This window comes from Cololabis saira, unplaced genomic scaffold, assembly GCF_033807715.1.
Source record: "Cololabis saira isolate AMF1-May2022 unplaced genomic scaffold, fColSai1.1 scf059, whole genome shotgun sequence".
NCBI lineage: Eukaryota > Metazoa > Chordata > Actinopteri > Beloniformes > Belonidae > Cololabis > Cololabis saira.
In genome coordinates this window covers 54,332-80,150 of record NW_026906223.1, presented here as the reverse complement: position 1 = coordinate 80,150, position 25,819 = coordinate 54,332, and the positions used below count along the sequence as shown (strand labels likewise).

Here is a 25,819-nt window from a genome sequence, read left to right as displayed (position 1 = left end):
TAAGAGTGTTGCACATTGTATGGCTTTCAGACATTTTGAATAAGTCTCAGCTTTCAGGTATTGTTGCTCTGTGCCAGTCTAGAGAGGTCACTTACGAACAGCTATAGGCCCGTATAAAACCTCCCCTTTCTTAGTAAAATCATAGAAAAAGCTGTTTTTCAACGTGTGTACAAACTCCTAACATTAAATAACTGTTTTGATGTTCTCCTTCACATCGCAGCACTCAGGCAGTTGTAGTTAAAGTCCGTAATGACATCCGCTCCAACACGGATAGTGGCAACATTTCAATCGTGGTCTCACAGTGCTGCATTTGACATGGTTGACCATAATACCTTGATAGACCGGTTGAAGAACTAGGTGGGACTTTCTGGCACAGCACTTGCCTGGTTGAAGTCCTATGAGTTTTGCTACTTGGAGGAGAAAACTACAACTTACATAAGTCACTGGGGCTCGTCCGGGAATTGAACCCGGGACCTCTCGCACCCTAAGCGAGAATCATACTACTAGACCAACGAGCCATAAATCTCATAACTGGCAACACATAACATTTTTTGTAAATTAAAAAAACAGATTCCCATGTCACATCATCATCAACATTTAGAAGCTCAAGCAGGGCTGTTGACATGCAAGTGTGACTGTGAGACTGTTAGATTGGGACGATCTCCATGGAAACAACATCAATTCGATGACTGAGTGCATTACAGAGTACACTAATTTCTGCGACAAAGTTGAGAAAATCAGAAAGTCAGTCAGTGTTTCAATGGTAGATACAGGGTATATTCCACCTCTGTGTCCAATGAGAAAAACCTGGACACAATTCTCTCTAAATACTCATAGGAACCTGGCTGACATCATACACCAGCTGAATTCCACCACTTGTTGCCATGATACTCTGTCAAAAGGGTTTTTTAAGAGTGTTGCACATTGTATGGCTTTCAGACATTTTGAATAAGTCTCAGCTTTCAGGTATTGTTGCTCTGTGCCAGTCTAGAGAGGTCACTTACGAACAGCTATAGGCCCGTATAAAACCTCCCCTTTCTTAGTAAAATCATAGAAAAAGCTGTTTTTCAACGTGTGTACAAACTCCTAACATTAAATAACTGTTTTGATGTTCTCCTTCACATCGCAGCACTCAGGCAGTTGTAGTTAAAGTCCGTAATGACATCCGCTCCAACACGGATAGTGGCAACATTTCAATCGTGGTCTCACAGTGCTGCATTTGACATGGTTGACCATAATACCTTGATAGACCGGTTGAAGAACTAGGTGGGACTTTCTGGCACAGCACTTGCCTGGTTGAAGTCCTATGAGTTTTGCTACTTGGAGGAGAAAACTACAACTTACATAAGTCACTGGGGCTCGTCCGGGAATTGAACCCGGGACCTCTCGCACCCTAAGCGAGAATCATACTACTAGACCAACGAGCCATAAATCTCATAACTGGCAACACATAACATTTTTTGTAAATTAAAAAAACAGATTCCCATGTCACATCATCATCAACATTTAGAAGCTCAAGCAGGGCTGTTGACATGCAAGTGTGACTGTGAGACTGTTAGATTGGGACGATCTCCATGGAAACAACATCAATTCGATGACTGAGTGCATTACAGAGTACACTAATTTCTGCGACAAAGTTGAGAAAATCAGAAAGTCAGTCAGTGTTTCAATGGTAGATACAGGGTATATTCCACCTCTGTGTCCAATGAGAAAAACCTGGACACAATTCTCTCTAAATACTCATAGGAACCTGGCTGACATCATACACCAGTTGAAATCCACCACTTGTTGCCATGATACTCTGTCAAAAGGGTTTTTTAAGAGTGTTGCACATTGTATGGCTTTCAGACATTTTGAATAAGTCTCAGCTTTCAGGTATTGTTGCTCTGTGCCAGTCTAGAGAGGTCACTTACGAACAGCTATAGGCCCGTATAAAACCTCCCCTTTCTTAGTAAAATCATAGAAAAAGCTGTTTTTCAACGTGTGTACAAACTCCTAACATTAAATAACTGTTTTGATGTTCTCCTTCACATCGCAGCACTCAGGCAGTTGTAGTTAAAGTCCGTAATGACATCCGCTCCAACACGGATAGTGCCAACATTTCAATCGTGGTCTCACAGTGCTGCATTTGACATGGTTGACCATAATACCTTGATAGACCGGTTGAAGAACTAGGTGGGACTTTCTGGCACAGCACTTGCCTGGTTGAAGTCCTATGAGTTTTGCTACTTGGAGGAGAAAACTACAACTTACATAAGTCACTGGGGCTCGTCCGGGAATTGAACCCGGGACCTCTCGCACCCTAAGCGAGAATCATACTACTAGACCAACGAGCCATAAATCTCATAACTGGCAACACATAACATTTTTTGTAAATTAAAAAAACAGATTCCCATGTCACATCATCATCAACATTTAGAAGCTCAAGCAGGGCTGTTGACATGCAAGTGTGACTGTGAGACTGTTAGATTGGGACGATCTCCATGGAAACAACATCAATTCGATGACTGAGTGCATTACAGAGTACACTAATTTCTGCGACAAAGTTGAGAAAATCAGAAAGTCAGTCAGTGTTTCAATGGTAGATACAGGGTATATTCCACCTCTGTGTCCAATGAGAAAAACCTGGACACAATTCTCTCTAAATACTCATAGGAACCTGGCTGACATCATACACCAGCTGAATTCCACCACTTGTTGCCATGATACTCTGTCAAAAGGGTTTTTTAAGAGTGTTGCACATTGTATGGCTTTCAGACATTTTGAATAAGTCTCAGCTTTCAGGTATTGTTGCTCTGTGCCAGTCTAGAGAGGTCACTTACGAACAGCTATAGGCCCGTATAAAACCTCCCCTTTCTTAGTAAAATCATAGAAAAAGCTGTTTTTCAACGTGTGTACAAACTCCTAACATTAAATAACTGTTTTGATGTTCTCCTTCACATCGCAGCACTCAGGCAGTTGTAGTTAAAGTCCGTAATGACATCCCGCTCCAACACGGATAGTGGCAACATTTCAATCGTGGTCTCACAGTGCTGCATTTGACATGGTTGACCATAATACCTTGATAGACCGGTTGAAGAACTAGGTGGGACTTTCTGGCACAGCACTTGCCTGGTTGAAGTCCTATGAGTTTTGCTACTTGGAGGAGAAAACTACAACTTACATAAGTCACTGGGGCTCGTCCGGGAATTGAACCCGGGACCTCTCGCACCCTAAGCGAGAATCATACTACTAGACCAACGAGCCATAAATCTCATAACTGGCAACACATAACATTTTTTGTAAATTAAAAAAACAGATTCCCATGTCACATCATCATCAACATTTAGAAGCTCAAGCAGGGCTGTTGACATGCAAGTGTGACTGTGAGACTGTTAGATTGGGACGATCTCCATGGAAACAACATCAATTCGATGACTGAGTGCATTACAGAGTACACTAATTTCTGCGACAAAGTTGAGAAAATCAGAAAGTCAGTCAGTGTTTCAATGGTAGATACAGGGTATATTCCACCTCTGTGTCCAATGAGAAAAACCTGGACACAATTCTCTCTAAATACTCATAGGAACCTGGCTGACATCATACACCAGTTGAAATCCACCACTTGTTGCCATGATACTCTGTCAAAAGGGTTTTTTAAGAGTGTTGCACATTGTATGGCTTTCAGACATTTTGAATAAGTCTCAGCTTTCAGGTATTGTTGCTCTGTGCCAGTCTAGAGAGGTCACTTACGAACAGCTATAGGCCCGTATAAAACCTCCCCTTTCTTAGTAAAATCATAGAAAAAGCTGTTTTTCAACGTGTGTACAAACTCCTAACATTAAATAACTGTTTTGATGTTCTCCTTCACATCGCAGCACTCAGGCAGTTGTAGTTAAAGTCCGTAATGACATCCGCTCCAACACGGATAGTGCCAACATTTCAATCGTGGTCTCACATTGCTGCATTTGACATGGTTGACCATAATACCTTGATAGACCGGTTGAAGAACTAGGTGGGACTTTCTGGCACAGCACTTGCCTGGTTGAAGTCCTATGAGTTTTGCTACTTGGAGGAGAAAACTACAACTTACATAAGTCACTGGGGCTCGTCCGGGAATTGGACCCGGGACCTCTCGCACCCTAAGCGAGAATCATACTACTAGACCAACGAGCCATAAATCTCATAACTGGCAACACATAACATTTTTTGTAAATTAAAAAAACAGATTCCCATGTCACATCATCATCAACATTTAGAAGCTCAAGCAGGGCTGTTGACATGCAAGTGTGACTGTGAGACTGTTAGATTGGGACGATCTCCATGGAAACAACATCAATTCGATGACTGAGTGCATTACAGAGTACACTAATTTCTGCGACAAAGTTGAGAAAATCAGAAAGTCAGTCAGTGTTTCAATGGTAGATACAGGGTATATTCCACCTCTGTGTCCAATGAGAAAAACCTGGACACAATTCTCTCTAAATACTCATAGGAACCTGGCTGACATCATACACCAGCTGAATTCCACCACTTGTTGCCATGATACTCTGTCAAAAGGGTTTTTTAAGAGTGTTGCACATTGTATGGCTTTCAGACATTTTGAATAAGTCTCAGCTTTCAGGTATTGTTGCTCTGTGCCAGTCTAGAGAGGTCACTTACGAACAGCTATAGGCCCGTATAAAACCTCCCCTTTCTTAGTAAAATCATAGAAAAAGCTGTTTTTCAACGTGTGTACAAACTCCTAACATTAAATAACTGTTTTGATGTTCTCCTTCACATCGCAGCACTCAGGCAGTTGTAGTTAAAGTCCGTAATGACATCCCGCTCCAACACGGATAGTGGCAACATTTCAATCGTGGTCTCACAGTGCTGCATTTGACTTGGTTGACCATAATACCTTGATAGACCGGTTGAAGAACTAGGTGGGACTTTCTGGCACAGCACTTGCCTGGTTGAAGTCCTATGAGTTTTGCTACTTGGAGGAGAAAACTACAACTTACATAAGTCACTGGGGCTCGTCCGGGAATTGAACCCGGGACCTCTCGCACCCTAAGCGAGAATCATACTACTAGACCAACGAGCCATAAATCTCATAACTGGCAACACATAACATTTTTTGTAAATTAAAAAAACAGATTCCCAAGTCACATCATCATCAACATTTAGAAGCTCAAGCAGGGCTGTTGACATGCAAGTGTGACTGTGAGACTGTTAGATTGGGACGATCTCCATGGAAACAACATCAATTCGATGACTGAGTGCATTACAGAGTACACTAATTTCTGCGACAAAGTTGAGAAAATCAGAAAGTCAGTCAGTGTTTCAATGGTAGATACAGGGTATATTCCACCTCTGTGTCCAATGAGAAAAACCTGGACACAATTCTCTCTAAATACTCATAGGAACCTGGCTGACATCATACACCAGTTGAAATCCACCACTTGTTGCCATGATACTCTGTCAAAAGGGTTTTTTAAGAGTGTTGCACATTGTATGGCTTTCAGACATTTTGAATAAGTCTCAGCTTTCAGGTATTGTTGCTCTGTGCCAGTCTAGAGAGGTCACTTACGAACAGCTATAGGCCCGTATAAAACCTCCCCTTTCTTAGTAAAATCATAGAAAAAGCTGTTTTTCAACGTGTGTACAAACTCCTAACATTAAATAACTGTTTTGATGTTCTCCTTCACATCGCAGCACTCAGGCAGTTGTAGTTAAAGTCCGTAATGACATCCGCTCCAACACGGATAGTGCCAACATTTCAATCGTGGTCTCACAGTGCTGCATTTGACATGGTTGACCATAATATCTTGATAGACCGGTTGAAGAACTAGGTGGGACTTTCTGGCACAGCACTTGCCTGGTTGAAGTCCTATGAGTTTTGCTACTTGGAGGAGAAAACTACAACTTACATAAGTCACTGGGGCTCGTCCGGGAATTGAACCCGGGACCTCTCGCACCCTAAGCGAGAATCATACTACTAGACCAACGAGCCATAAATCCAATAACTGGCAACACATAAAATTTTTTGTAAATTAAAAAAACAGATTCCCATGTCACATCATCATCAACATTTAGAAGCTCAAGCAGGGCTGTTGACATGCAAGTGTGACTGTGAGACTGTTAGATTGGGACGATCTCCATGGAAACAACATCAATTCGATGACTGAGTGCATTACAGAGTACACTAATTTCTGCGACAAAGTTGAGAAAATCAGAAAGTCAGTCAGTGTTTCAATGGTAGATACAGGGTATATTCCACCTCTGTGTCCAATGAGAAAAACCTGGACACAATTCTCTCTAAATACTCATAGGAACCTGGCTGACATCATACACCAGCTGAATTCCACCACTTGTTGCCATGATACTCTGTCAAAAGGGTTTTTTAAGAGTGTTGCACATTGTATGGCTTTCAGACATTTTGAATAAGTCTCAGCTTTCAGGTATTGTTGCTCTGTGCCAGTCTAGAGAGGTCACTTACGAACAGCTATAGGCCCGTATAAAACCTCCCCTTTCTTAGTAAAATCATAGAAAAAGCTGTTTTTCAACGTGTGTACAAACTCCTAACATTAAATAACTGTTTTGATGTTCTCCTTCACATCGCAGCACTCAGGCAGTTGTAGTTAAAGTCCGTAATGACATCCGCTCCAACACGGATAGTGCCAACATTTCAATCGTGGTCTCACAGTGCTGCATTTGACATGGTTGACCATAATACCTTGATAGACCGGTTGAAGAACTAGGTGGGACTTTCTGGCACAGCACTTGCCTGGTTGAAGTCCTATGAGTTTTGCTACTTGGAGGAGAAAACTACAACTTACATAAGTCACTGGGGCTCGTCCGGGAATTGAACCCGGGACCTCTCGCACCCTAAGCGAGAATCATACTACTAGACCAACGAGCCATAAATCTCATAACTGGCAACACATAACATTTTTTGTAAATTAAAAAAACAGATTCCCATGTCACATCATCATCAACATTTAGAAGCTCAAGCAGGGCTGTTGACATGCAAGTGTGACTGTGAGACTGTTAGATTGGGACGATCTCCATGGAAACAACATCAATTCGATGACTGAGTGCATTACAGAGTACACTAATTTCTGCGACAAAGTTGAGAAAATCAGAAAGTCAGTCAGTGTTTCAATGGTAGATACAGGGTATATTCCACCTCTGTGTCCAATGAGAAAAACCTGGACACAATTCTCTCTAAATACTCATAGGAACCTGGCTGACATCATACACCAGCTGAATTCCACCACTTGTTGCCATGATACTCTGTCAAAAGGGTTTTTTAAGAGTGTTGCACATTGTATGGCTTTCAGACATTTTGAATAAGTCTCAGCTTTCAGGTATTGTTGCTCTGTGCCAGTCTAGAGAGGTCACTTACGAACAGCTATAGGCCCGTATAAAACCTCCCCTTTCTTAGTAAAATCATAGAAAAAGCTGTTTTTCAACGTGTGTACAAACTCCTAACATTAAATAACTGTTTTGATGTTCTCCTTCACATCGCAGCACTCAGGCAGTTGTAGTTAAAGTCCGTAATGACATCCGCTCCAACACGGATAGTGGCAACATTTCAATCGTGGTCTCACAGTGCTGCATTTGACATGGTTGACCATAATACCTTGATAGACCGGTTGAAGAACTAGGTGGGACTTTCTGGCACAGCACTTGCCTGGTTGAAGTCCTATGAGTTTTGCTACTTGGAGGAGAAAACTACAACTTACATAAGTCACTGGGGCTCGTCCGGGAATTGAACCCGGGACCTCTCGCACCCTAAGCGAGAATCATACTACTAGACCAACGAGCCATAAATCTCATAACTGGCAACACATAACATTTTTTGTAAATTAAAAAAACAGATTCCCATGTCACATCATCATCAACATTTAGAAGCTCAAGCAGGGCTGTTGACATGCAAGTGTGACTGTGAGACTGTTAGATTGGGACGATCTCCATGGAAACAACATCAATTCGATGACTGAGTGCATTACAGAGTACACTAATTTCTGCGACAAAGTTGAGAAAATCAGAAAGTCAGTCAGTGTTTCAATGGTAGATACAGGGTATATTCCACCTCTGTGTCCAATGAGAAAAACCTGGACACAATTCTCTCTAAATACTCATAGGAACCTGGCTGACATCATACACCAGTTGAAATCCACCACTTGTTGCCATGATACTCTGTCAAAAGGGTTTTTTAAGAGTGTTGCACATTGTATGGCTTTCAGACATTTTGAATAAGTCTCAGCTTTCAGGTATTGTTGCTCTGTGCCAGTCTAGAGAGGTCACTTACGAACAGCTATAGGCCCGTATAAAACCTCCCCTTTCTTAGTAAAATCATAGAAAAAGCTGTTTTTCAACGTGTGTACAAACTCCTAACATTAAATAACTGTTTTGATGTTCTCCTTCACATCGCAGCACTCAGGCAGTTGTAGTTAAAGTCCGTAATGACATCCGCTCCAACACGGATAGTGCCAACATTTCAATCGTGGTCTCACAGTGCTGCATTTGACATGGTTGACCATAATACCTTGATAGACCGGTTGAAGAACTAGGTGGGACTTTCTGGCACAGCACTTGCCTGGTTGAAGTCCTATGAGTTTTGCTACTTGGAGGAGAAAACTACAACTTACATAAGTCACTGGGGCTCGTCCGGGAATTGAACCCGGGACCTCTCGCACCCTAAGCGAGAATCATACTACTAGACCAACGAGCCATAAATCTCATAACTGGCAACACATAAAATTTTTTGTAAATTAAAAAAACAGATTCCCATGTCACATCATCATCAACATTTAGAAGCTCAAGCAGGGCTGTTGACATGCAAGTGTGACTGTGAGACTGTTAGATTGGGACGATCTCCATGGAAACAACATCAATTCGATGACTGAGTGCATTACAGAGTACACTAATTTCTGCGACAAAGTTGAGAAAATCAGAAAGTCAGTCAGTGTTTCAATGGTAGATACAGGGTATATTCCACCTCTGTGTCCAATGAGAAAAACCTGGACACAATTCTCTCTAAATACTCATAGGAACCTGGCTGACATCATACACCAGCTGAATTCCACCACTTGTTGCCATGATACTCTGTCAAAAGGGTTTTTTAAGAGTGTTGCACATTGTATGGCTTTCAGACATTTTGAATAAGTCTCAGCTTTCAGGTATTGTTGCTCTGTGCCAGTCTAGAGAGGTCACTTACGAACAGCTATAGGCCCGTATAAAACCTCCCCTTTCTTAGTAAAATCATAGAAAAAGCTGTTTTTCAACGTGTGTACAAACTCCTAACATTAAATAACTGTTTTGATGTTCTCCTTCACATCGCAGCACTCAGGCAGTTGTAGTTAAAGTCCGTAATGACATCCGCTCCAACACGGATAGTGCCAACATTTCAATCGTGGTCTCACAGTGCTGCATTTGACATGGTTGACCATAATACCTTGATAGACCGGTTGAAGAACTAGGTGGGACTTTCTGGCACAGCACTTGCCTGGTTGAAGTCCTATGAGTTTTGCTACTTGGAGGAGAAAACTACAACTTACATAAGTCACTGGGGCTCGTCCGGGAATTGAACCCGGGACCTCTCGCACCCTAAGCGAGAATCATACTACTAGACCAACGAGCCATAAATCTCATAACTGGCAACACATAACATTTTTTGTAAATTAAAAAAACAGATTCCCATGTCACATCATCATCAACATTTAGAAGCTCAAGCAGGGCTGTTGACATGCAAGTGTGACTGTGAGACTGTTAGATTGGGACGATCTCCATGGAAACAACATCAATTCGATGACTGAGTGCATTACAGAGTACAATAATTTCTGCGACAAAGTTGAGAAAATCAGAAAGTCAGTCAGTGTTTCAATGGTAGATACAGGGTATATTCCACCTCTGTGTCCAATGAGAAAAACCTGGACACAATTCTCTCTAAATACTCATAGGAACCTGGCTGACATCATACACCAGCTGAATTCCACCACTTGTTGCCATGATACTCTGTCAAAAGGGTTTTTTAAGAGTGTTGCACATTGTATGGCTTTCAGACATTTTGAATAAGTCTCAGCTTTCAGGTATTGTTGCTCTGTGCCAGTCTAGAGAGGTCACTTACGAACAGCTATAGGCCCGTATAAAACCTCCCCTTTCTTAGTAAAATCATAGAAAAAGCTGTTTTTCAACGTGTGTACAAACTCCTAACATTAAATAACTGTTTTGATGTTCTCCTTCACATCGCAGCACTCAGGCAGTTGTAGTTAAAGTCCGTAATGACATCCGCTCCAACACGGATAGTGGCAACATTTCAATCGTGGTCTCACAGTGCTGCATTTGACATGGTTGACCATAATACCTTGATAGACCGGTTGAAGAACTAGGTGGGACTTTCTGGCACAGCACTTGCCTGGTTGAAGTCCTATGAGTTTTGCTACTTGGAGGAGAAAACTACAACTTACATAAGTCACTGGGGCTCGTCCGGGAATTGAACCCGGGACCTCTCGCACCCTAAGCGAGAATCATACTACTAGACCAACGAGCCATAAATCTCATAACTGGCAACACATAACATTTTTTGTAAATTAAAAAAACAGATTCCCATGTCACATCATCATCAACATTTAGAAGCTCAAGCAGGGCTGTTGACATGCAAGTGTGACTGTGAGACTGTTAGATTGGGACGATCTCCATGGAAACAACATCAATTCGATGACTGAGTGCATTACAGAGTACACTAATTTCTGCGACAAAGTTGAGAAAATCAGAAAGTCAGTCAGTGTTTCAATGGTAGATACAGGGTATATTCCACCTCTGTGTCCAATGAGAAAAACCTGGACACAATTCTCTCTAAATACTCATAGGAACCTGGCTGACATCATACACCAGCTGAATTCCACCACTTGTTGCCATGATACTCTGTCAAAAGGGTTTTTTAAGAGTGTTGCACATTGTATGGCTTTCAGACATTTTGAATAAGTCTCAGCTTTCAGGTATTGTTGCTCTGTGCCAGTCTAGAGAGGTCACTTACGAACAGCTATAGGCCCGTATAAAACCTCCCCTTTCTTAGTAAAATCATAGAAAAAGCTGTTTTTCAACGTGTGTACAAACTCCTAACATTAAATAACTGTTTTGATGTTCTCCTTCACATCGCAGCACTCAGGCAGTTGTAGTTAAAGTCCGTAATGACATCCGCTCCAACACGGATAGTGGCAACATTTCAATCGTGGTCTCACAGTGCTGCATTTGACATGGTTGACCATAATACCTTGATAGACCGGTTGAAGAACTAGGTGGGACTTTCTGGCACAGCACTTGCCTGGTTGAAGTCCTATGAGTTTTGCTACTTGGAGGAGAAAACTACAACTTACATAAGTCACTGGGGCTCGTCCGGGAATTGAACCCGGGACCTCTCGCACCCTAAGCGAGAATCATACTACTAGACCAACGAGCCATAAATCTCATAACTGGCAACACATAACATTTTTTGTAAATTAAAAAAACAGATTCCCATGTCACATCATCATCAACATTTAGAAGCTCAAGCAGGGCTGTTGACATGCAAGTGTGACTGTGAGACTGTTAGATTGGGACGATCTCCATGGAAACAACATCAATTCGATGACTGAGTGCATTACAGAGTACACTAATTTCTGCGACAAAGTTGAGAAAATCAGAAAGTCAGTCAGTGTTTCAATGGTAGATACAGGGTATATTCCACCTCTGTGTCCAATGAGAAAAACCTGGACACAATTCTCTCTAAATACTCATAGGAACCTGGCTGACATCATACACCAGTTGAAATCCACCACTTGTTGCCATGATACTCTGTCAAAAGGGTTTTTTAAGAGTGTTGCACATTGTATGGCTTTCAGACATTTTGAATAAGTCTCAGCTTTCAGGTATTGTTGCTCTGTGCCAGTCTAGAGAGGTCACTTACGAACAGCTATAGGCCCGTATAAAACCTCCCCTTTCTTAGTAAAATCATAGAAAAAGCTGTTTTTCAACGTGTGTACAAACTCCTAACATTAAATAACTGTTTTGATGTTCTCCTTCACATCGCAGCACTCAGGCAGTTGTAGTTAAAGTCCGTAATGACATCCGCTCCAACACGGATAGTGCCAACATTTCAATCGTGGTCTCACAGTGCTGCATTTGACATGGTTGACCATAATACCTTGATAGACCGGTTGAAGAACTAGGTGGGACTTTCTGGCACAGCACTTGCCTGGTTGAAGTCCTATGAGTTTTGCTACTTGGAGGAGAAAACTACAACTTACATAAGTCACTGGGGCTCGTCCGGGAATTGAACCCGGGACCTCTCGCACCCTAAGCGAGAATCATACTACTAGACCAACGAGCCATAAATCTCATAACTGGCAACACATAAAATTTTTTGTAAATTAAAAAAACAGATTCCCATGTCACATCATCATCAACATTTAGAAGCTCAAGCAGGGCTGTTGACATGCAAGTGTGACTGTGAGACTGTTAGATTGGGACGATCTCCATGGAAACAACATCAATTCGATGACTGAGTGCATTACAGAGTACACTAATTTCTGCGACAAAGTTGAGAAAATCAGAAAGTCAGTCAGTGTTTCAATGGTAGATACAGGGTATATTCCACCTCTGTGTCCAATGAGAAAAACCTGGACACAATTCTCTCTAAATACTCATAGGAACCTGGCTGACATCATACACCAGCTGAATTCCACCACTTGTTGCCATGATACTCTGTCAAAAGGGTTTTTTAAGAGTGTTGCACATTGTATGGCTTTCAGACATTTTGAATAAGTCTCAGCTTTCAGGTATTGTTGCTCTGTGCCAGTCTAGAGAGGTCACTTACGAACAGCTATAGGCCCGTATAAAACCTCCCCTTTCTTAGTAAAATCATAGAAAAAGCTGTTTTTCAACGTGTGTACAAACTCCTAACATTAAATAACTGTTTTGATGTTCTCCTTCACATCGCAGCACTCAGGCAGTTGTAGTTAAAGTCCGTAATGACATCCGCTCCAACACGGATAGTGGCAACATTTCAATCGTGGTCTCACAGTGCTGCATTTGACATGGTTGACCATAATACCTTGATAGACCGGTTGAAGAACTAGGTGGGACTTTCTGGCACAGCACTTGCCTGGTTGAAGTCCTATGAGTTTTGCTACTTGGAGGAGAAAACTACAACTTACATAAGTCACTGGGGCTCGTCCGGGAATTGAACCCGGGACCTCTCGCACCCTAAGCGAGAATCATACTACTAGACCAACGAGCCATAAATCTCATAACTGGCAACACATAACATTTTTTGTAAATTAAAAAAACAGATTCCCATGTCACATCATCATCAACATTTAGAAGCTCAAGCAGGGCTGTTGACATGCAAGTGTGACTGTGAGACTGTTAGATTGGGACGATCTCCATGGAAACAACATCAATTCGATGACTTAGTGCATTACAGAGTACACTAATTTCTGCGACAAAGTTGAGAAAATCAGAAAGTCAGTCAGTGTTTCAATGGTAGATACAGGGTATATTCCACCTCTGTGTCCAATGAGAAAAACCTGGACACAATTCTCTCTAAATACTCATAGGAACCTGGCTGACATCATACACCAGTTGAAATCCACCACTTGTTGCCATGATACTCTGTCAAAAGGGTTTTTTAAGAGTGTTGCACATTGTATGGCTTTCAGACATTTTGAATAAGTCTCAGCTTTCAGGTATTGTTGCTCTGTGCCAGTCTAGAGAGGTCACTTACGAACAGCTATAGGCCCGTATAAAACCTCCCCTTTCTTAGTAAAATCATAGAAAAAGCTGTTTTTCAACGTGTGTACAAACTCCTAACATTAAATAACTGTTTTGATGTTCTCCTTCACATCGCAGCACTCAGGCAGTTGTAGTTAAAGTCCGTAATGACATCCGCTCCAACACGGATAGTGCCAACATTTCAATCGTGGTCTCACAGTGCTGCATTTGACATGGTTGACCATAATACCTTGATAGACCGGTTGAAGAACTAGGTGGGACTTTCTGGCACAGCACTTGCCTGGTTGAAGTCCTATGAGTTTTGCTACTTGGAGGAAAAAACTACAACTTACATAAGTCACTGGGGCTCGTCCGGGAATTGAACCCGGGACCTCTCGCACCCGAAGCGAGAATCATACTACTAGACCAACGAGCCATAAATCTCATAACTGGCAACACATAAAATGTTTTCTAAATTAAAAAAACAGATTCCCATGTCACATCATCATCAACATTTAGAAGCTCAAGCAGGGCTGTTGACATGCAAGTGTGACTGTGAGACTGTTAGATTGGGACGATCTCCATGGAAACAACATCAATTCGATGACTGAGTGCATTACAGAGTACACTAATTTCTGCGACAAAGTTGAGAAAATCAGACAGTCAGTCAGTGTTTCAATGGTAGATACAGGGTATATTCCACCTCTGTGTCCAATGAGAAAAACCTGGACACAATTCTCTCTAAATACTCATAGGAACCTGGCTGACATCATACACCAGCTGAATTCCACCACTTGTTGCCATGATACTCTGTCAAAAGGGTTTTTTAAGAGTGTTGCACATTGTATGGCTTTCAGACATTTTGAATAAGTCTCAGCTTTCAGGTATTGTTCCTCTGTGCCAGTCTAGAGAGGTCACTTACGAACAGCTATAGGCCCGTATAAAGCCTCCCCTTTCTTAGTAAAATCATAGAAAAAGCTGTTTTTCAACGTGTGTACAAACTCCTAACATTAAATAACTGTTTTGATGTTCTCCTTCACATCGCAGCACTCAGGCAGTTGTAGTTAAAGTCCGTAATGACATCCGCTCCAACACGGATAGTGGCAACATTTCAATCGTGGTCTCACAGTGCTGCATTTGACATGGTTGACCATAATACCTTGATAGACCGGTTGAAGAACTAGGTGGGACTTTCTGGCACAGCACTTGCCTGGTTGAAGTCCTATGAGTTTTGCTACTTGGAGGAGAAAACTACAACTTACATAAGTCACTGGGGCTCGTCCGGGAATTGAACCCGGGACCTCTCGCACCCTAAGCGAGAATCATACTACTAGACCAACGAGCCATAAATCTCATAACTGGCAACACATAACATTTTTTGTAAATTAAAAAAACAGATTCCCATGTCACATCATCATCAACATTTAGAAGCTCAAGCAGGGCTGTTGACATGCAAGTGTGACTGTGAGACTGTTAGATTGGGACGATCTCCATGGAAACAACATCAATTCGATGACTGAGTGCATTACAGAGTACACTAATTTCTGCGACAAAGTTGAGAAAATCAGAAAGTCAGTCAGTGTTTCAATGGTAGATACAGGGTATATTCCACCTCTGTGTCCAATGAGAAAAACCTGGACACAATTCTCTCTAAATACTCATAGGAACCTGGCTGACATCATACACCAGTTGAAATCCACCACTTGTTGCCATGATACTCTGTCAAAAGGGTTTTTTAAGAGTGTTGCACATTGTATGGCTTTCAGACATTTTGAATAAGTCTCAGCTTTCAGGTATTGTTGCTCTGTGCCAGTCTAGAGAGGTCACTTACGAACAGCTATAGGCCCGTATAAAACCTCCCCTTTCTTAGTAAAATCATAGAAAAAGCTGTTTTTCAACGTGTGTACAAACTCCTAACATTAAATAACTGTTTTGATGTTCTCCTTCACATCGCAGCACTCAGGCAGTTGTAGTTAAAGTCCGTAATGACATCCGCTCCAACACGGATAGTGCCAACATTTCAATCGTGGTCTCACAGTGCTGCATTTGACATGGTTGACCATAATACCTTGATAGACCGGTTGAAGAACTAGGTGGGACTTTCTGGCACAGCACTTGCCTGGTTGAAGTCCTATGAGTTTTGCTACTTGGAGGAAAAAACTACAACTTACATAAGTCACTGGGGCTCGTCCGGGAATTGAACCCGGGACCTCTCGCACCCGAAGCGAGAATCATACTACTAGACCAACGAGCCATAAATCTCATAACTGGCAACACATTAAATTTTTTCTAAATTAAAAAAACAGATTCCCATGTCACATCATCATCAACATTTAGAAGCTCAAGCAGGGCTGTTGACATGCAAGTGTGACTGTGAGACTGTTAGATTGGGACGATCTCCATGGAAACAACATCAATTCGATGACTGAGTGCATTACAGAGTACACTAATTTCTGCGACAAAGTTGAGAAAATCAGAAAGTCAGTCAGTGTTTCAATGGTAGATACAGGGTATATTCCACCTCTGTGTCCAATGAGAAAAACCTGGACACAATTCTCTCTAAATACTCATAGGAACCTGGCTGACATCATACACCAGCTGAATTCCACCACTTGTTGCCTTGATACTCTGTCAAAAGGGTTTTTTAAGAGTGTTGCACATTGTATGGCTTTCAGACATTTTGAATAAGTCTCAGCTTTCAGGTATTGTTCCTCTGTGCCAGTCTAGAGAGGTCACTTACGAACAGCTATAGGCCCGTATAAAACCTCCCCTTTCTTAGTAAAATCATAGAAAAAGCTGTTTTTCAACGTGTGTACAAACTCCTAACATTAAATAACTGTTTTGATGTTCTACTTCACATCGCAGCACTCAGGCAGTTGTAGTTAAAGTCCGTAATGACATCCGCTCCAACACGGATAGTGCCAACATTTCAATCGTGGTCTCACAGTGCTGCATTTGACATGGTTGACCATAATACCTTGATAGACCGGTTGAAGAACTAGGTGGGACTTTCTGGCACAGCACTTGCCTGGTTGAAGTCCTATGAGTTTTGCTACTTGGAGGAGAAAACTACAACTTACATAAGTCACTGGGGCTCGTCCGGGAATTGAACCCGGGACCTCTCGCACCCGAAGCGAGAATCATACTACTAGACCAACGAGCCATAAATCTCATAACTGGCAACACATAAAATGTTTTCTAAATTAAAAAAACAGATTCCCATGTCACATCATCATCAACATTTAGAAGCTCAAGCAGGGCTGTTGACATGCAAGTGTGACTGTGAGACTGTTAGATTGGGACGATCTCCATGGAAACAACATCAATTCGATGACTGAGTGCATTACAGAGTACACTAATTTCTGCGACAAAGTTGAGAAAATCAGACAGTCAGTCAGTGTTTCAATGGTAGATACAGGGTATATTCCACCTCTGTGTCCAATGAGAAAAACCTGGACACAATTCTCTCTAAATACTCATAGGAACCTGGCTGACATCATACACCAGCTGAATTCCACCACTTGTTGCCATGATACTCTGTCAAAAGGGTTTTTTAAGAGTGTTGCACATTGTATGGCTTTCAGACATTTTGAATAAGTCTCAGCTTTCAGGTATTGTTCCTCTGTGCCAGTCTAGAGAGGTCACTTACGAACAGCTATAGGCCCGTATAAAACCTCCCCTTTCTTAGTAAAATCATAGAAAAAGCTGTTTTTCAACGTGTGTACAAACTCCTAACATTAAATAACTGTTTTGATGTTCTCCTTCACATCGCCTCACTCAGACAGTTCTAGTTAAAGTCCGTAATGACATCCGCTCCAACACGGATAGTGGCAACATTTCAATCGTGGTCTCACAGTGCTGCATTTGACATGGTTGACCATAATACCTTGATAGACCGGTTGAAGAACTAGGTGGGACTTTCTGGCACAGCACTTGCCTGGTTGAAGTCCTATGAGTTTTGCTACTTGGAGGAGAAAACTACAACTTACATAAGTCACTGGGGCTCGTCCGGGAATTGAACCCGGGACCTCTCGCAACCTAATTGAGAATCATACTACTAGACCAACGAGCCATAAATCTCATAACTGGCAACACATAAAATGTTTTCTAAATTAAAAAAACAGATTCCCATGTCACATCATCATCAACATTTAGAAGCTCAAGCAGGGCTGTTGACATGCAAGTGTGACTGTGAGACTGTTAGATTGGGACGATCTCCATGGAAACAACATCAATTCGATGACTGAGTGCATTACAGAGTACACTAATTTCTGCGACAAAGTTGAGAAAATCAGACAGTCAGTCAGTGTTTCAATGGTAGATACAGGGTATATTCCACCTCTGTGTCCAATGAGAAAAACCTGGACACAATTCTCTCTAAATACTCATAGGAACCTGGCTGACATCATACACCAGCTGAATTCCACCACTTGTTGCCATGATACTCTGTCAAAAGGGTTTTTTAAGAGTGTTGCACATTGTATGGCTTTCAGACATTTTGAATAAGTCTCAGCTTTCAGGTATTGTTCCTCTGTGCCAGTCTAGAGAGGTCACTTACGAACAGCTATAGGCCCGTATAAAACCTCCCCTTTCTTAGTAAAATCATAGAAAAAGCTGTTTTTCAACGTGTGTACAAACTCCTAACATTAAATAACTGTTTTGATGTTCTCCTTCACATCGCAGCACTCAGACAGGTCCGTAATGACATCCGCTCCAACACGGATAGTGGCAACATTTCAATCGTGGTCTCACAGTGCTGCATTTGACATGGTTGACCATAATACCTTGATAGACCGGTTGAAGAACTAGGTGGGACTTTCTGGCACAGCACTTGCCTGGTTGAAGTCCTATGAGTTTTGCTACTTGGAGGAGAAAACTACAACTTACATAAGTCACTGGGGCTCGTCCGGGAATTGAACCCGGGACCTCTCGCACCCTAAGCGAGAATCATACTACTAGACCAACGAGCCATAAATCTCATAACTGGCAACACATAAAATGTTTTCTAAATTAAAAAAACAGATTCCCATGTCACATCATCATCAACATTTAGAAGCTCAAGCAGGGCTGTTGACATGCAAGTGTGACTGTGAGACTGTTAGATTGGGACGATCTCTATGGAAACAACATCAATTCGATGACTGAGTGCATTACAGAGTACACTAATTTCTGCGACAAAGTTGAGAAAATCAGACAGTCAGTCAGTGTTTTAATGGTAGATACAGGGTATATTCCACCTCTGTGTCCAATGAGAAAAACCTGGACACAATTCTCTCTAAATACTCATAGGAACCTGGCTGACATCATACACCAGCTGAATTCCACCACTTGTTGCCATGATACTCTGTCAAAAGGGTTTTTTAAGAGTGTTGCACATTGTATGGCTTTCAGACATTTTGAATAAGTCTCAGCTTTCAGGTATTGTTCCTCTGTGCCAGTCTAGAGAGGTCACTTACGAACAGCTATAGGCCCGTATAAAACCTCCCCTTTCTTAGTAAAATCATAGAAAAAGCTGTTTTTCAACGTGTGTACAAACTCCTAACATTAAATAACTGTTTTGATGTTCTCCTTCACATCGCAGCACTCAGACAGTTCTAGTTAAAGTCCGTAATGACATCCGCTCCAACACGGATAGTGGCAACATTTCAATCGTGGTCTCACAGTGCTGCATTTGACATGGTTGACCATAATACCTTGATAGACCGGTTGAAGAACTAGGTGGGACTTTCTGGCACAGCACTTGCCTGGTTGAAGTCCTATGAGTTTTGCTACTTGGAGGAGAAAACTACAACTTACATAAGTCACTGGGGTTCGTCCGGGAATTGAACCCGGGACCTCTCGCACCCTAAGCGAGAATCATACTACTAGACCAACGAGCCATAAATCTCATAACTGGCAACACATAAAATGTTTTCTAAATTAAAAAAACAGATTCCCATGTCACATCATCATCAACATTTAGAAGCTCAAGCAGGGCTGTTGACATGCAAGTGTGACTGTGAGACTGTTAGATTGGGACGATCTCCATGGAAACAACATCAATTCGATGACTGAGTGCATTACAGAGTACACTAATTTCTGCGACAAAGTTGAGAAAATCAGACAGTCAGTCAGTGTTTCAATGGTAGATACAGGGTATATTCCACCTCTGTGTCCAATGAGAAAAACCTGGACACAATTCTCTCTAAATACTCATAGGAACCTGGCTGACATCATACACCAGCTGAATTCCACCACTTGTTGCCATGATACTCTGTCAAAAGGGTTTTTTAAGAGTGTTGCACATTGTATGGCTTTCAGACATTTTGAATAAGTCTCAGCTTTCAGGTATTGTTCCTCTGTGCCAGTCTAGAGAGGTCACTTACGAACAGCTATAGGCCCGTATAAAACCTCCCCTTTCTTAGTAAAATCATAGAAAAAGCTGTTTTTCAACGTGTGTACAAACTCCTAACATTAAATAACTGTTTTGATGTTCTCCTTCACATCGCAGCACTCAGACAGTTCTAGTTAAAGTCCGTAATGACATCCGCTCCAACACGGATAGTGGCAACATTTCAATCGTGGTCTCACAGTGCTGCATTTGACATGGTTGACCATAATACCTTGATAGACCGGTTGAAGAACTAGGTGGGACTTTCTGGCACAGCACTTGCCTGGTTGAAGTCCTATGAGTTTTGCTACTTGGAGGAGAAAACTACAACTTACATAAGTCACTGGGGCTCGTCCGGGAATTGAACCCGGGACCTCTCGCACCCTAAGCGAGAATCATACTACTAGACCAACGAGCCATAAATCTCATAACTGGCAACACATAAAATGTTTTCTAAATTAAAAAAACAGATTCCCATGTCACATCATCATCAACATTTAGAAGCTCAAGCAGGGCTGTTGACATGCAAGTGTGACTGTGAGACTGTTAGATTGGGACGATCTCCATGGAAACAACATCAATTCGATGACTGAGTGCATTACAGAGTACACTAATTTCTGCGACAAAGTTGAGAAAATCAGACAGTCAGTCAGTGTTTAAATGGTAGATACAGGGTATATTCCACCTCTGTGTCCAATGAGAAAAACCTGGACACAATTCTCTCTAAATACTCATAGGAACCTGGCTGACATCATACACCAGCTGAATTCCACCACTTGTTGCCATGATACTCTGTCAAAAGGGTTTTTTAAGAGTGTTGCACATTGTATGGCTTTCAGACATTTTGAATAAGTCTCAGCTTTCAGGTATTGTTCCTCTGTGCCAGTCTAGAGAGGTCACTTACGAACAGCTATAGGCCCGTATAAAACCTCCCCTTTCTTAGTAAAATCATAGAAAAAGCTGTTTTTCAACGTGTGTACAAACTCCTAAAATTAAATAACTGTTTTGATGTTCTCCTTCACATCGCAGCACTCAGACAGTTCTAGTTAAAGTCCGTAATGACATCCGCTCCAACACGGATAGTGGCAACATTTCAATCGTGGTCTCACAGTGCTGCATTTGACATGGTTGACCATAATACCTTGATAGACCGGTTGAAGAACTAGGTGGGACTTTCTGGCACAGCACTTGCCTGGTTGAAGTCCTATGAGTTTTGCTACTTGGAGGAGAAAACTACAACTTACATAAGTCACTGGGGCTCGTCCGGGAATTGAACCCGGGACCTCTCGCACCCGAAGCGAGAATCATACTACTAGACCAACGAGCCATAAATCTCATAACTGGCAACACATAAAATGTTTTCTAAATTAAAAAAACAGATTCCCATGTCACATCATCATCAACATTTAGAAGCTCAAGCAGGGCTGTTGACATGCAAGTGTGACTGTGAGACTGTTAGATTGGGACGATCTCCATGGAAACAACATCAATTCGATGACTGAGTGCATTACAGAGTACACTAATTTCTGCGACAAAGTTGAGAAAATCAGACAGTCAGTCAGTGTTTCAATGGTAGATACAGGGTATATTCCACCTCTGTGTCCAATGAGAAAAACCTGGACACAATTCTCTCTAAATACTCATAGGAACCTGGCTGACATCATACACCAGCTGAATTCCACCACTTGTTGCCATGATACTCTGTCAAAAGGGTTTTTTAAGAGTGTTGCACATTGTATGGCTTTCAGACATTTTGAATAAGTCTCAGCTTTCAGGTATTGTTCCTCTGTGCCAGTCTAGAGAGGTCACTTACGAACAGCTATAGGCCCGTATAAAACCTCCCCTTTCTTAGTAAAATCATAGAAAAAGCTGTTTTTCAACGTGTGTACAAACTCCTAACATTAAATAACTGTTTTGATGTTCTCCTTCACATCGCAGCACTCAGGCAGTTCTAGTTAAAGTCCGTAATGACATCCGCTCCAACACGGATAGTGGCAACATTTCAATCGTGGTCTCACAGTGCTGCATTTGACATGGTTGACCATAATACCTTGATAGACCGGTTGAAGAACTAGGTGGGACTTTCTGGCACAGCACTTGCCTGGTTGAAGTCCTATGAGTTTTGCTACTTGGAGGAGAAAACTACAACTTACATAAGTCACTGGGGCTCGTCCGGGAATTGAACCCGGGACCTCTCGCACCCGAAGCGAGAATCATACTACTAGACCAACGAGCCATAAATCTCATAACTGGCAACACATAAAATGTTTTCTAAATTAAAAAAACAGATTCCCATGTCACATCATCATCAACATTTAGAAGCTCAAGCAGGGCTGTTGACATGCAAGTGTGACTGTGAGACTGTTAGATTGGGACGATCTCCATGGAAACAACATCAATTCGATGACTGAGTGCATTACAGAGTACACTAATTTCTGCGACAAAGTTGAGAAAATCAGACAGTCAGTCAGTGTTTCAATGGTAGATACAGGGTATATTCCACCTCTGTGTCCAATGAGAAAAACCTGGACACAATTCTCTCTAAATACTCATAGGAACCTGGCTGACATCATACACCAGCTGAATTCCACCACTTGTTGCCATGATACTCTGTCAAAAGGGTTTTTTAAGAGTGTTGCACATTGTATGGCTTTCAGACATTTTGAATAAGTCTCAGCTTTCAGGTATTGTTCCTCTGTGCCAGTCTAGAGAGGTCACTTACGAACAGCTATAGGCCCGTATAAAACCTCCCCTTTCTTAGTAAAATCATAGAAAAAGCTGTTTTTCAACGTGTGTACAAACTCCTAACATTAAATAACTGTTTTGATGTTCTCCTTCACATCGCAGCACTCAGGCAGTTCTAGTTAAAGTCCGTAATGACATCCGCTCCAACACGGATAGTGGCAACATTTCAATCGTGGTCTCACAGTGCTGCATTTGACATGGTTGACCATAATACCTTGATAGACCGGTTGAAGAACTAGGTGGGACTTTCTGGCACAGCACTTGCCTGGTTGAAGTCCTATGAGTTTTGCTACTTGGAGGAGAAAACTACAACTTACATAAGTCACTGGGGCTCGTCCGGGAATTGAACCCGGGACCTCTCGCACCCTAAGCGAGAATCATACTACTAGACCAACGAGCCATAAATCTCATAACTGGCAACACATAAAATGTTTTCTAAATTAAAAAAACAGATTCCCATGTCACATCATCATCAACATTTAGAAGCTCAAGCAGGGCTGTTGACATGCAAGTGTGACTGTGAGACTGTTAGATTGGGACGATCTCCATGGAAACAACATCAATTCGATGACTGAGTGCATTACAGAGTACACTAATTTCTGCAACAAAGTTGAGAAAATCAGACAGTCAGTCAGTGTTTCAATGGTAGATACAGGGTATATTCCACCTCTGTGTCCAATGAGAAAAACCTGGACACAATTCTCTCTAAATACTCATAGGAACCTGGCTGACATCATACACCAGCTGAATTCCACCACTTGTTGCCATGATACTCTGTCAAAAGGGTTTTTTAAGAGTGTTGCACATTGTATGGCTTTCAGACATTTTGAATAAGTCTCAGCTTTCAGGTATTGTTCCTCTGTGCCAGTCTAGAGAGGTCACTTACGAACAGCTATAGGCCCGTATAAAACCTCCCCTTTCTTAGTAAAATCATAGAAAAAGCTGTTTTTCAACGTGTGTACAAACTCCTAAAATTAAATAACTGTTTTGATGTTCTCCTTCACATCGCAGCACTCAGGCAGTTCTAGTTAAAGTCCGTAATGACCTCCGCTCCAACACGGATAGTGGCAACATTTCAATCGTGGTCTCACAGTGCTGCATTTGACATGGTTGACCATAATACCTTGATAGACCGGTTGAAGAACTAGGTGGGACTTTCTGGCACAGCACTTGCCTGGTTGAAGTCCTATGAGTTTTGCTACTTGGAGGAGAAAACTACAACTTACATAAGTCACTGGGGCTCGTCCGGGAATTGAACCCGGGACCTCTCGCACCCTAAGCGAGAATCATACTACTAGACCAACGAGCCATAAATCTCATAACTGGCAACACATAAAATGTTTTCTAAATTAAAAAAACAGATTCCCATGTCACATCATCATCAACATTTAGAAGCTCAAGCAGGGCTGTTGACATGCAAGTGTGACTGTGAGACTGTTAGATTGGGACGATCTCCATGGAAACAACATCAATTCGATGACTGAGTGCATTACAGAGTACACTAATTTCTGCGACAAAGTTGAGAAAATCAGACAGTCAGTCAGTGTTTCAATGGTAGATACAGGGTATATTCCACCTCTGTGTCCAATGAGAAAAACCTGGACACAATTCTCTCTAAATACTCATAGGAACCTGGCTGACATCATACACCAGCTGAATTCCACCACTTGTTGCCATGATACTCTGTCAAAAGGGTTTTTTAAGAGTGTTGCACATTGTATGGCTTTCAGACATTTTGAATAAGTCTCAGCTTTCAGGTATTGTTCCTCTGTGCCAGTCTAGAGAGGTCACTTACGAACAGCTATAGGCCCGTATAAAACCTCCCCTTTCTTAGTAAAATCATAGAAAAAGCTGTTTTTCAACGTGTGTACAAACTCCTAACATTAAATAACTGTTTTGATGTTCTCCTTCACATCGCAGCACTCAGGCAGTTCTAGTTAAAGTCCGTAATGACATCCGCTCCAACACGGATAGTGGCAACATTTCAATCGTGGTCTCACAGTGCTGCATTTGACATGGTTGACCATAATACCTTGATAGACCGGTTGAAGAACTAGGTGGGACTTTCTGGCACAGCACTTGCCTGGTTGAAGTCCTATGAGTTTTGCTACTTGGAGGAGAAAACTACAACTTACATAAGTCACTGGGGCTCGTCCGGGAATTGAACCCGGGACCTCTCGCACCCTAAGCGAGAATCATACTACTAGACCAACGAGCCATAAATCTCATAACTGGCAACACATAAAATGTTTTCTAAATTAAAAAAACAGATTCCCATGTCACATCATCATCAACATTTAGAAGCTCAAGCAGGGCTGTTGACATGCAAGTGTGACTGTGAGACTGTTAGATTGGGACGATCTCCATGGAAACAACATCAATTCGATGACTGAGTGCATTACAGAGTACACTAATTTCTGCAACAAAGTTGAGAAAATCAGACAGTCAGTCAGTGTTTCAATGGTAGATACAGGGTATATTCCACCTCTGTGTCCAATGAGAAAAACCTGGACACAATTCTCTCTAAATACTCATAGGAACCTGGCTGACATCATACACCAGCTGAATTCCACCACTTGTTGCCATGATACTCTGTCAAAAGGGTTTTTTAAGAGTGTTGCACATTGTATGGCTTTCAGACATTTTGAATAAGTCTCAGCTTTCAGGTATTGTTCCTCTGTGCCAGTCTAGAGAGGTCACTTACGAACAGCTATAGGCCCGTATAAAACCTCCCCTTTCTTAGTAAAATCATAGAAAAAGCTGTTTTTCAACGTGTGTACAAACTCCTAAAATTAAATAACTGTTTTGATGTTCTCCTTCACATCGCAGCACTCAGGCAGTTCTAGTTAAAGTCCGTAATGACCTCCGCTCCAACACGGATAGTGGCAACATTTCAATCGTGGTCTCACAGTGCTGCATTTGACATGGTTGACCATAATACCTTGATAGACCGGTTGAAGAACTAGGTGGGACTTTCTGGCACAG

General features: G+C 41.9%; 26 non-coding genes across 26 annotated transcripts; all 26 read right to left on the bottom strand.

Moving 5' to 3' along the window:
* Positions 1 to 446: 446 nt before the first annotated feature.
* Positions 447 to 518, bottom strand: trnap-agg (transfer RNA proline (anticodon AGG)). Its single transcript has one exon. It is a non-coding gene; the product is annotated as a tRNA-Pro (tRNA).
* An 837-nt stretch (positions 519 to 1,355) lies between these two features.
* Positions 1,356 to 1,427, bottom strand: trnap-agg (transfer RNA proline (anticodon AGG)). The gene has a single exon. It is a non-coding gene; the product is annotated as a tRNA-Pro (tRNA).
* An 837-nt stretch (positions 1,428 to 2,264) lies between these two features.
* On the bottom strand, positions 2,265 to 2,336 carry trnap-agg (transfer RNA proline (anticodon AGG)). Its single transcript has one exon. It is a non-coding gene; the product is annotated as a tRNA-Pro (tRNA).
* Positions 2,337 to 3,174: 838 nt separating this feature from the next.
* On the bottom strand, positions 3,175 to 3,246 carry trnap-agg (transfer RNA proline (anticodon AGG)). The gene has a single exon. It is a non-coding gene; the product is annotated as a tRNA-Pro (tRNA).
* Positions 3,247 to 4,993: 1,747 nt separating this feature from the next.
* trnap-agg (transfer RNA proline (anticodon AGG)) lies at positions 4,994 to 5,065 on the bottom strand. The gene has a single exon. It is a non-coding gene; the product is annotated as a tRNA-Pro (tRNA).
* An 837-nt stretch (positions 5,066 to 5,902) lies between these two features.
* trnap-agg (transfer RNA proline (anticodon AGG)) lies at positions 5,903 to 5,974 on the bottom strand. Its single transcript has one exon. It is a non-coding gene; the product is annotated as a tRNA-Pro (tRNA).
* Positions 5,975 to 6,811: 837 nt separating this feature from the next.
* trnap-agg (transfer RNA proline (anticodon AGG)) lies at positions 6,812 to 6,883 on the bottom strand. Its single transcript has one exon. It is a non-coding gene; the product is annotated as a tRNA-Pro (tRNA).
* Positions 6,884 to 7,720: 837 nt separating this feature from the next.
* On the bottom strand, positions 7,721 to 7,792 carry trnap-agg (transfer RNA proline (anticodon AGG)). The gene has a single exon. It is a non-coding gene; the product is annotated as a tRNA-Pro (tRNA).
* An 837-nt stretch (positions 7,793 to 8,629) lies between these two features.
* On the bottom strand, positions 8,630 to 8,701 carry trnap-agg (transfer RNA proline (anticodon AGG)). The gene has a single exon. It is a non-coding gene; the product is annotated as a tRNA-Pro (tRNA).
* An 837-nt stretch (positions 8,702 to 9,538) lies between these two features.
* trnap-agg (transfer RNA proline (anticodon AGG)) lies at positions 9,539 to 9,610 on the bottom strand. Its single transcript has one exon. It is a non-coding gene; the product is annotated as a tRNA-Pro (tRNA).
* Positions 9,611 to 10,447: 837 nt separating this feature from the next.
* trnap-agg (transfer RNA proline (anticodon AGG)) lies at positions 10,448 to 10,519 on the bottom strand. The gene has a single exon. It is a non-coding gene; the product is annotated as a tRNA-Pro (tRNA).
* An 837-nt stretch (positions 10,520 to 11,356) lies between these two features.
* On the bottom strand, positions 11,357 to 11,428 carry trnap-agg (transfer RNA proline (anticodon AGG)). The gene has a single exon. It is a non-coding gene; the product is annotated as a tRNA-Pro (tRNA).
* An 837-nt stretch (positions 11,429 to 12,265) lies between these two features.
* Positions 12,266 to 12,337, bottom strand: trnap-agg (transfer RNA proline (anticodon AGG)). Its single transcript has one exon. It is a non-coding gene; the product is annotated as a tRNA-Pro (tRNA).
* Positions 12,338 to 13,174: 837 nt separating this feature from the next.
* On the bottom strand, positions 13,175 to 13,246 carry trnap-agg (transfer RNA proline (anticodon AGG)). Its single transcript has one exon. It is a non-coding gene; the product is annotated as a tRNA-Pro (tRNA).
* Positions 13,247 to 14,083: 837 nt separating this feature from the next.
* trnap-cgg (transfer RNA proline (anticodon CGG)) lies at positions 14,084 to 14,155 on the bottom strand. Its single transcript has one exon. It is a non-coding gene; the product is annotated as a tRNA-Pro (tRNA).
* An 837-nt stretch (positions 14,156 to 14,992) lies between these two features.
* trnap-agg (transfer RNA proline (anticodon AGG)) lies at positions 14,993 to 15,064 on the bottom strand. Its single transcript has one exon. It is a non-coding gene; the product is annotated as a tRNA-Pro (tRNA).
* Positions 15,065 to 15,901: 837 nt separating this feature from the next.
* Positions 15,902 to 15,973, bottom strand: trnap-cgg (transfer RNA proline (anticodon CGG)). The gene has a single exon. It is a non-coding gene; the product is annotated as a tRNA-Pro (tRNA).
* An 837-nt stretch (positions 15,974 to 16,810) lies between these two features.
* On the bottom strand, positions 16,811 to 16,882 carry trnap-cgg (transfer RNA proline (anticodon CGG)). Its single transcript has one exon. It is a non-coding gene; the product is annotated as a tRNA-Pro (tRNA).
* A 1,735-nt stretch (positions 16,883 to 18,617) lies between these two features.
* Positions 18,618 to 18,689, bottom strand: trnap-agg (transfer RNA proline (anticodon AGG)). Its single transcript has one exon. It is a non-coding gene; the product is annotated as a tRNA-Pro (tRNA).
* Positions 18,690 to 19,526: 837 nt separating this feature from the next.
* On the bottom strand, positions 19,527 to 19,598 carry trnap-agg (transfer RNA proline (anticodon AGG)). Its single transcript has one exon. It is a non-coding gene; the product is annotated as a tRNA-Pro (tRNA).
* An 837-nt stretch (positions 19,599 to 20,435) lies between these two features.
* Positions 20,436 to 20,507, bottom strand: trnap-agg (transfer RNA proline (anticodon AGG)). The gene has a single exon. It is a non-coding gene; the product is annotated as a tRNA-Pro (tRNA).
* An 837-nt stretch (positions 20,508 to 21,344) lies between these two features.
* On the bottom strand, positions 21,345 to 21,416 carry trnap-cgg (transfer RNA proline (anticodon CGG)). Its single transcript has one exon. It is a non-coding gene; the product is annotated as a tRNA-Pro (tRNA).
* Positions 21,417 to 22,253: 837 nt separating this feature from the next.
* On the bottom strand, positions 22,254 to 22,325 carry trnap-cgg (transfer RNA proline (anticodon CGG)). Its single transcript has one exon. It is a non-coding gene; the product is annotated as a tRNA-Pro (tRNA).
* Positions 22,326 to 23,162: 837 nt separating this feature from the next.
* trnap-agg (transfer RNA proline (anticodon AGG)) lies at positions 23,163 to 23,234 on the bottom strand. Its single transcript has one exon. It is a non-coding gene; the product is annotated as a tRNA-Pro (tRNA).
* Positions 23,235 to 24,071: 837 nt separating this feature from the next.
* trnap-agg (transfer RNA proline (anticodon AGG)) lies at positions 24,072 to 24,143 on the bottom strand. The gene has a single exon. It is a non-coding gene; the product is annotated as a tRNA-Pro (tRNA).
* Positions 24,144 to 24,980: 837 nt separating this feature from the next.
* trnap-agg (transfer RNA proline (anticodon AGG)) lies at positions 24,981 to 25,052 on the bottom strand. The gene has a single exon. It is a non-coding gene; the product is annotated as a tRNA-Pro (tRNA).
* Positions 25,053 to 25,819: the final 767 nt, after the last annotated feature.